General features: G+C 37.6%; 1 protein-coding gene across 16 annotated transcripts in view; it reads left to right on the top strand.

Moving 5' to 3' along the window:
- The window catches only part of LOC116844753 (ras-related protein Rab-37-like), a 556,153-nt gene that overhangs the window by 458,188 nt on the left and 87,534 nt on the right, over window positions 1–10,431 (top strand). Inside the window, exon 1 of one of the 16 annotated variants that reach the window (XM_032816757.1) lies at window positions 40–489. The exons of 13 other annotated variants lie outside the window; for them this stretch is intronic. The gene's annotated coding sequence lies outside the window, so the exon portion shown is untranslated. Of the gene's footprint in view, window positions 1–39; window positions 1,559–2,246; window positions 3,109–10,431 lie in introns of those variants that run through there. 2 more of the 16 variants (XM_032816754.1, XM_032816750.1) reach the window with 2 other exon arrangements.

The raw sequence follows: 10,431 nt of genomic DNA, 5'->3' as shown, positions 1-10,431 counted from the left end.
CCCCTTCCCTCCGCGCCGCCGCCGCCGCCGCCACCGCTGCACCCTACATCCGACGACGACCTACCCCTCCGTGTTGCTCCCCACCCCGTGCGCCTCTCCTGCCACCATCTACTTCCTTTCGTCCGTCACTCCACCCTACCCTTCGTTTCACCTCAGCAAGACCGCCTGCCTCTGGAAATAGTCGCTACAAAGCGATACCCCGTGCATATCGTGCCGACGCGATTTTGTTCAAGCCGCTCTCGTCTCTCCGCAGGCTGCCGCGCCGGAGTTGGCCGAGATAAAGGGGGAGGCGAGGGGGAGGAGGGCGCGACGAGGGTTGAATACGCGGCCGGGGGTGGCCTGTGTCTTCGACGGAAATGATATTTCGCGACGGGGAAAGTGCGTGCGCGCCGCGAGTGGCGGCGCGAGGCCGCGCGGGCGAACGACGCCGGCCTGCCGCAGGCATTTTCGTGAGATTTCCGCGGCGTCAGTGAAACTCGAGGACACACGGTAAACTCATTAGCCGGCCGTCGCCTCAAAGGCCAGCCGGTCGGCCGGCCGGCGATGTTTTCGTTCACGAGATTACGCGCTGGCGTATCGAGCTGTGCGCGATAATGGGGGTGCGCTCTCTCGCCGCCTCCGCGATCATCCCGTGTACTCGCCGTGTACGCGCACCTCTGCATGTGAAACTCTATCCTCATCCCGTGGATCACGGTTTCCGTCCATCTCCCGCCTCTAATCGGCTCCTCGTGTATCCTGATATCACGGAGGAAGTTCTACCAAAACGAGGCCGCTCGAGTGTCGCCACGCGACGCGGTCCCCGTACGGTGAACGTGTCGATGATAACGATAAATATAATGGGCCGTGAGCTCCACGTAATGCTCGAATACCTCGTCGCGACATCCGCTAACGATTCCACGAGGACCAAGTTTTGAAACTTCGCAATGTGCGAGATCATCCGCGAAAATTCGACCACGGACTGAAGGGTCGTCCGTAATTTCTGGGGTGGTTCGTGAAAGGATGTGACCAACAGATTTGCGGAGAGACCAATTCGAAATTACTTTATTAATATAAAAACATTCGATGAACAATAACGTCTGAATTCCAATAATTATTATTCGCAGTCTTATTAACTTTTCAACCCAAATGCCTCTGTTGTGGCCAAAACCTATCAATAAAACTCTATTGTTTTTGACAAAATAATATATATCACGATCTAACTATCTAACAGTCTTATACGCTTTCTCTCCGTCTCTTGACTGTAACATCTCCTTTTTATACGCAACATACAAAGGGTCTGTTTACATTATTTAATTAATTCTAAGCTAGCTTTATTCTTTATCTTACATTTATTTCTTACATTCGCAAACTCAGAGACTCTGAGAATACTCCCATTGTGGACGAGACGGAGAGTTCACAAACTTACCTCAAAAATTACAGACAATCTTTTTGCTCGCAATTGTACACTCTCGTTTGCACAATAGTTTTGACACATTTTCTCAAGTTCATTCTTGGTATCGCGTGAAACGGCCACTGCTCACGGACTTGAGTGTAATTGGTTATAACAACAGGTGACAATGTACGGAGTAATTGGTCATTTATTTAGTAGATAAGAGCATAATAAAGATACGTTTTTCCATGAATCCTCTGTTGCAATTGTGATCTGATTAGGGATGAACGATTATTTAATGAAACTCGATTCTGAATCGAAATAGTTAAAATTAAATTTTTCTCAAATAACGAGATATGGAAAAATTACACAATGAGAGTTTAAACTTTCTTTTTTGCATGAGTCCAATATGCCTAATAAATCTAATGCCAATCATATTACATCGTATCACAGGATTGTATCATCGTATTAAAAGGATGCTGAAGATGAAAACTTTATCGGTAGAACACTGACATTTTTTTACAAAGTTTACATCGTATTGGTTACACAGAATTTTACAAGTGCTTTTACGCAATGGAAGTACGTGCAAAAATAAATGAGAGCATTGCTTGATATGTGACGAAAACAAAGAAAAAATTTTTAATATAAAATTTCAAGCTGTCAGTTAGCGTAATATTTAGCCTAATCCAAAACTTTCACAGCTTGTATATATTGAAAGTATAAATGCCCCAAACAGAAAAATTTTAAAGAACATTGCTCTACCTTCGCATCTACATTTGGAAGCTTAAAAATATTGAAAAAGTTTGCAGAAAGATTCCCACACACATATAGTTAGGTTTTCCGTTGAATATGGTAAAACAAAGCAACACACATTCATGTAAGTTCTGTATATACAAGAAATACGAAAAGGATAGCGTGATTATGTTAGTGACGATCGTCTACATTATTGACATTGTCATCGACTCCAGCATCCCCTTAAAAGGAAGTTCTGGTTTAGATAATCGCAAAATAGGAGGTTTTTGCGATTTTCCTTAAAAAAATTTTTCGATACTTTAAAAGTAATTTTTTCATAGTTAAGATAATGATAAATAGAATGGTTAAAATTCTACGTTGATATTTTTACTTATTTCTAAAAAAAAATTTCGTAAAAATCTATTTTTCCGGTTATCTAATCTAGAATTTTCATTTAAACTAAAGAAGTAACTAGGATTTTGAAATTCTACTTTTTCTCGGTGAAAATCTTAGTTACTTTTGTCCCTACAGCCAAATCTATCAAATCTCTATCACTTTTGTAATCTTTTGTATTATACAGACTTAAAGTAACATCTCTTTGATTAGTTGGAATGTCGAATGCACTGCATTAAACATAACAAAATCGACGAATAGACATATCAAGGAAGAACAAAAATCAATTCTTTCATAAAATAATCGATTCAAAATAGGATAGAAGAGAATGAACTAAAAAACATCGATTTCTGTAAGAAGAACGTGGATTCTCTTAAGAATCGAATCGCGCACTCTTATATCCCATCTGATATCTCGAATACTATCTCCTCGACTCCTTTCATAACCGATTATCCTGAAAAGCTTGTGTAGCAGTTTGCAGTCGTAGCCATTTGGAAACTATTGTGTAAGTGAGTGTACACGAAATAATTTTACCTTCGGCCAAGGTTTTTCGCCGAATCTCACTTTGGCGAGCTGATTGCTTTATCGCCGACGTGCATTGAATCTCACTAAAGGTAAAAATTAAAAAAAAATTTCTCTCGTATTTGTCAAAGCAATCGAAAAATTTGCGAGTGGTATCGAGTGACAGCATAAAATGGGGGCGAGTTGGTCACAAAATGAGTGACAGTCGTCACGGGAAACTCGATCACAGTTTGCCACGGAAAGCAGGCAAAATGATTCTTCGCGTATCTCGTCAGGGCGCATTCACACCTTGACAAAAAAGCAGAAGGCAGAAAGGCAGAAGTCAATCAGAACTTGCGCTGGTTGCAAAGCAGAAACTAGCACTGACCATCATGGCAAGATCTGACTGCTCTCTGTTTTTCTGTTTTTCTGTTTTTCAAAGTGTGAATGCGCCCTTAGAAGCAACACATACACACGCGTGCGCAAATAGCCTATAATGACGGCGTGGAGTGAGAGTGCGATGCGTTATGTGTCGACGATTGAATTTCACGCCGCCACATCGGCCGACGGCCTGGTCAGGGCCTGGGGTGCATATTACGACGGTCGAGTGGCGGTTTGTTCATACATTATTCGCGTGCGATGCGTATCGATGAGCCAATAATCAGCCTGTACACAACTGCACTCGTGCGACCGCTTGCCGTGCTGGATATGCCATCAGGGAACGTGGATTGAATCTCATAAATGATAAAAATAAAAAGGAATCTCGTATTTGTCAAATCAGTCTGAAAATTCGCAAGTGGTGTCGAGTGACAGCATGAAATAGCCGGCGAGTTGGTCAAAAAGTGATTGACAGCCATTAACTCGATCACAGTTCGCCGCGGAAAGCTGGCAAGTGAAAAGCGATTTTTCGTATACCTCGTTATTCACACCTTGGCAGAAAAGCAGAAGACAGAAAGGCAGAAGGCAATCGCGCTGGTAGCAAAGCAGGAACTAGTTGTACTAGCAGAAACTACCACCTGACCACCATCTCAGCACGTGTTCTGATTGACTTCTGCTTTCCTGCTTTTAACGCTCGTAAAGTCTAATTTACAAGGTGCTCTTTGCTTTCTGTTTCTTGTTCTCTGTCTTTTTTTAGTTTAAGGCTTAAGGTGTGAGTCAGAAAGAGATAAAGAAAAAAAAAAAACAAGAAGCAAATAACACATTGTAGATCAAGCTTAAAGCTACACGTTAACCTTAAGCCTTAAGTCTGATGTACAATATGCTCTTTGCATTTTGTTTCTTGTCTTCTGCCTTTTTCTGGCTTAAAGCTTAAGGTTTGAGTCAGAAAGAGATAAAGAGAAAGAAGCAAGAAGCAAAGAGCATATTGTAGATCAGGCTTGAAAAAAAAGACAAGAAACAGAACAAGAAACAGGGAGCAAAGAGCACATTGTAGATTAGCTTCATCTACAATGTATTATTTGCTTTTTGTTTCTTTTTCTTTATCTTTTTCTGACTCACACCTTAAGCCTAAAACTTTATCTATTATGTGTTATTTGCTTTCTGCTTCTTTCTCTTTATCTCTTTCTGATTCAAGCCTTAAGCTTTAAACCAGAAAAAGACAGAAGGCAAGAAACAGAACGCACAGAGCATATTGTAGATCAAGCTTTAAACTAAAAAAAAAAGACAGAGGACAAGAAACAGGAAACAAAGAACACATTGTAGATGTCACATTGTAGATGAACATTAGGCTTTAATCGCTGATATAGTGATGGAAGATACGCCAAGAAGCTTTTTCGTATTCTTAACCTTTAACCGGGCAACTTCTTTTTCCCGAGTAAAGTTTTCGCCTCCCGAGTTTTCGCCTCCCGAGAGACGCGACGTACATTTGCGCTATCAGTTACCTAATAATCCGTGGCGGACAGAAGGGATTTGGACGTGTGACAGCTGATTGGATATAAATAAATGAATGATGGCAGTTTAGGTTGAAACGTTTGACATAAATTCAATTATTCCGACTCTAAGATTACAAACATTGAAGAGTTTGAGAAACGGAGTGGACGGGAAGATCTGCAAAGTTTTAGAGTTATATTTGAATTCAATTGAAATTACGGTAAATATGCATAAAAGGTCACGCCTCATCGATATAGTTGAAACTGATGTATTGTAAGAATGATAGTTACAAGTGATTTGCAAAAAAACCAAGTAGAGGATGACAGTGATTGCAAAAATATAACAAAATAAAGTTTAGTATTTTGATACTTCATTTTTAATTGACGTTTGCAGACGGTACGAAATTTATTTATGTCACAAATATTAACTCTAGCATTATAATAGAGAAATTAAAATAGTTTTATTTCCCACTCTCTAGAAATTTAATTTAATCCTATCTTAAAGCAATCCTATCTTAAATCCTATCTGTTAGTTATTAAAATGTATGTGCATCTGTTAATAATTAACATATCGCTCATACATTCAACAAAAAACCTATTAATTTATTACTACCTTTAGCAAGATTTAGAAATTTGTGTTGCATGTTGAAAACTGTTAACAAACTGTGAGAAATAGGCAAAACCAATCGTTAACCCAATATCCATAATTATGGAGCTATCCTTCAAATAATATAAACAAACGACTTTTTCTATAGTTAAAAGATGCCAAACAGATTAGCGCGACGTAGATAACTTCATTGTTCCTGAAGCAGCTTATAATACCTAAGAAAAATATAAAAATTATCAAGCTTCGATTTGTTATATCTTCTAAATATCCTCCATTTAGTTCTTTTTGTAAATCATTTCTAACTATCACTCCGACAGTATATATCAATTTCAAGGAATTCGGTAAGGTGTAACCTTTTATGCATATTTACCCAAATTACTGTATAATCGCATTTGAATCTGATTCATTCGTTGCGTGATAGGAGATAATTTACGAAGCGTTCTGCTGTAGGAAAGACCTGGTCTACTTGGCCTAAGAGTTATATTTGTTATGTGCTGTGTAGTTATCGTAAGAGAAAAAACAGCGAAAAAACAGAGTTGCAAAATGTTTCTTTTAGAATGTAAATATTTTATTTTTTTACAATCGGAATAATATTACTATTAAAAATTAGAAACAACGATATACTGTTCCGGGTAACAAAAGCAATTTTCACTCATAAAATAATTGAAATCGGACAAAGTAGAGTTGGCTTTATGTTAATTATAAATAAAGAACAAAAATTCCTATATTGTAATTACAGGAAATATGTCTTTATATTTTCTTTTTCTGAAGCAAAACAACAATTGTAAATCTTATTTAATAAAATAGTCTTACTCATAAAATTAATTTAAGATTATTTTATTTAATTAATTTAAGATTTATTTAATTAAATTAAGATTATTTTATTTAATAAAATAATCTTATTTATAAAATTCTAAATGACAAAGTGTTTTTTAACATGCAAGATTGTATGTGGCCTCTTATTCTAGATTGTTAGCCAACTTGCTCCGGTATCAGGACAAGATGGCCACATTGCAGTATTTTGATTATTACAAAGCAAAATATATAAATTTACAGAATTTTGTTGGCATAGGAATATAGAGGAATCATGTCTATATATTCAATCATAATAATTGTGTGAAAAGTTATAATTCTGAAAAGCATAACATAACATCTTGCCCCGATCTCCTTTATTTTTCAAATATTTTGGAGTGCAATCTCGACTGAAAAGTGGCTTCACTCGAAGCGATAGTGAAAATACTATCATTCGAAATCACAGGAATGAATGTTTCATTCAACTTTAAAGTGGATTCAGACACTAATGAACAAATCTTTCGATCGATTAGGATAAATATAATCCTGTAATAGTAGAATACATTAAATTTACTTTTTAATTTAAAGTGGAAGAGACCGGGGCTATTTGGCTACCGGGATAAATTGGCAAAATCGATTATTTCTACTGTTCTTTAATAGATTTTGGAATCAAGCAAGCAATTTTAAAGTTATTTTTGACATGTTAAAAAATCTTGTTTGCTTAATTCTGTAACTTATTAGAAAATATTGGAAATAACCGGTTTTGCCAACTTATATCATTAGTCAACTATCCCCTATTCAAGCACAAAAAAATCTGCTACATATGGACAACTAACATAATTTGCTGTATTAGCCACTTTTTCTTTGCTACAGGAGCCAATTTCCTTGCTATGATAACAAGAAAATCTGCTCCTGCAACAAAGAAAGTAGCTAAAGCAGTAAGTTATGTTTAGTTGTTCATTCGTAACAAATTTGCTATGTTAGCCACTTTTTTTGTTATAAGAGCAGACTTTCTTGTTATCATAGCAAGAAAATAGGTTCCTGCAGCAAAGAAAAAGTAGCTAACATAGCAAATTATATTTAACTGTCCATATGTAGCAAATTAGTTTGCTGCTGCAGCAAATTATTTTTTTCCGTGAGTAACTACATACGGAAAAAACAAATCTGTTGACCGAATTTTTGGTTGCTCAGGGATTAGACGAAAACTCGACTGTAGGAACAGAAAAATTCCTTTATGAGGCTTCTATATAGTCATTTGTTCTTAGTTGCCTCAACCGAGTTCTAATATCGTTGAATGTTCAGGTGAATATTTTCGGTTGCGACAACAGAAATATTAGTTTTCATAACAAAGATATCGCTTCTAATTATCTAATTTTCCTATTTGGTTGCACCAACTATAATTTTTTTTGCGTGTAACAAAGATTCTAAGACTAATGAGGAGCGAACATGGATGTAGTAGTGTTATCTAAATATTACAAATGTGTACTATTAAAGTTTATTGTGGGAGGATAAAATTGTCCAGCGTGTCAGAGGTACGTCCGAAATTTTCCTTCGGCAATCGTGCGCGGCGAATCAACCTTCCACATTTAGACCAATCCTGTATCCCAATATTAACGCGAATTTTTTATTCCCAAACTCAATATTCTTGAGCAATTGATTCCTTTTTATTAATTATTTTAAATCGGACGTACGTCTGACACGTTGGACAATTTTATCCTCCCACAATAAACTTTAATATTAGACGTTTGTAATATCAAGATAACACTACTACATCCATGTCCGCTCCTCATTAGAATCTTTGTTACTTATTTGAATAATATAAAGGAGCTTCATATATAATTTATTTATATTCCCTATTTATTCGATAATTCAGAATGGAGAATTGTATGAATGAAAAACTGTTCGAGTGATTCAGTAGTCACTCTACTTTTAAAATAAAATTTCGCTCCAAGAAATTTAGAAAGAATTTTTAGAATTTCTTTGAGTGGAATCTCATCCAAAACGAATGAAGGGTGACAGTATTTTCACTCAAAGCGATGGTGAAAACTGCCACACGAAATTACAAGAGTGAATGTTTCATTCAAACGAATATTCTGATTCCATATAAACAAATAATGATTATTCTGCTTTTAGGTTGCATTCCAAAACGTACTTTTTAAGGAAAACTTTAGTTAAAGGGATTTTTAGATTGCTTGAAAATCGTGCTTGTTTTTTCACAATTTTTTATGACAAACTGAATGAATGCGAAAGTGTTATTTTGACGTGTATTTATACAACATATAAAGAGAAGAAAATATAATTTTGATGATCAAATACTCGATATAAGCGTATGGTACATACAGTTAAATTATATATTTTGTTTTTCTTTTCAAGGTCGTCATTTTGCAGTAATATCTTGACTCTCGGTGGTTCAATTAAGCTGAATTTTAGGTAGAAAATTTCCGTAAACTTGTCGTTATCGTGTGAACCACTGTAATAGAAATTGAGTAAAAGTTAACAAAATTGCAAATATCTTAATAAAATATTATTAAATTTTCCGTTCTTTTATAGTAAAAAAATTAATATTTCAAAATTAAATATTTTCACGAGTTTGTCAACAATAACGACAAGCTTATGGAAATTTTCTAAAATTCAGCTTAATTGAACCATTGAGAGTCAAAATATTACTGCAAAATAATGACCTTAAAAAGAAAAACGAAATATATTTTAACTGCATGTATCATACACTTATATTTGATCATCAAAATTATATTTTTCTTCTCTTTATTTGCTGTATAAATACACGTCAAAATAACACTTTCACATTTTCAGTTTGTCATAAAAAATTGAGAAAGAACAAGCGCGATTTTCAGGCAATCTGACTCCCCAGTCCCGTTAAAAGCTATAATTCACGTTACGTATATTATAAAGTATTGAGTAAAATTTCCTCAAAAAGGACGTTTTGGGACTCAAAATTTGGAATGAAATTTCATACCAAGAAGTTGAGAAAGTACACACATTTGCCAAACGTTACTCATGCCATATTAATGATCATAATCATTAGTCCAGATATGTAAATCGCACAGCGCGCAGTCCCAATAAGATATACGTAAATCGCGGCACAGGCAGAAAGAGACGCACGCGTCTCTACATCGCGTTCGACTCACGTCGGAAGTTACTTGAGCGAAGTTGCGCTTCACAGCGCTTACTTGCCGGTAACACAATTGGCCGAATTCGATTTCTAGCGATTGCGCCTAACCGCGGCCGCATGTGCACATGTCTCGGCGGCACGTGCCACGCCTGACAGCAGCGTTAATGAACCGTGAGCAGAATCAAAATGGTATTCCCACCCCCGTGGCCGCGCAACGGAGGGCTGTTTGCGCCGTTAATTTTGCGTCCCCCGTCGCCTCGCACGCGCTTTGGCGCGACGGCGAGTCTGGCTGGAGACTAAGCAACTATAATCAGGACGTGATAAAGGGCGGCTCGCGGCACTCGGGGGTCGGTTTATCGCGCCTCAGGGCGAGCGGATAAAAGCGCGTTTATCCCGCCGGGAATGAGAAAGGGTTCACGCGGATGATAATCGCGCCGAGAGTTACGTACACGGACACGGATCCGGCGTGCCCCTTCGATAAAGTCCCGGGCTTTACGATGAAGAACCCCTGGTGGTGGCAGTGGCGATATCGATGGTGATGGTCGTGGTGTGGTGGTGGTGATGGTGAGTGTGTGTCTAATCAGCGATGTGTCAAAGAACTCGGTCGCGCCGGTAATCGATAGTCGAGCGGCACGTCGTCAATCGCACGATGATCATCGAACCGCGAAAAACGTGCCGGAAGATAAATCCCCATTCGACGTCGCGGTGATGAAGACGCTCAGATAGACAGGTATACGTAAATTTAGCAGCAATTTTACTCGCGATAAAATCACGACCGTTATGAGTGATTCATATAACATTCGTATTTATAGAACGACGATATAGAAGTATTAGGTGGTAAACTTAGTTCCTGCGGTTTTTTTGTTTAAAAAACTCATTTATTTCGACATCAAAAGCAAAAAATACATTAATCGAAGTACTTTCCCTCGCTAGCTATACATTTTTCCCATCTTTCGGGCAACGCGTAGATTCCGCGACGATAGAACGATTGGTCTTTTGATGCAATCCATTCGTCGATCCATTTTCGCATATCCTCGTA

This window comes from Odontomachus brunneus, unplaced genomic scaffold, assembly GCF_010583005.1.
Source record: "Odontomachus brunneus isolate Ranch 3 - 2012 unplaced genomic scaffold, Obru_v1 Obru_scaffold_046, whole genome shotgun sequence".
NCBI lineage: Eukaryota > Metazoa > Arthropoda > Insecta > Hymenoptera > Formicidae > Odontomachus > Odontomachus brunneus.
The sequence above is the reverse complement of the archived record's forward strand: the minus strand, read 5'-3'. Positions and strand labels throughout refer to the sequence as shown.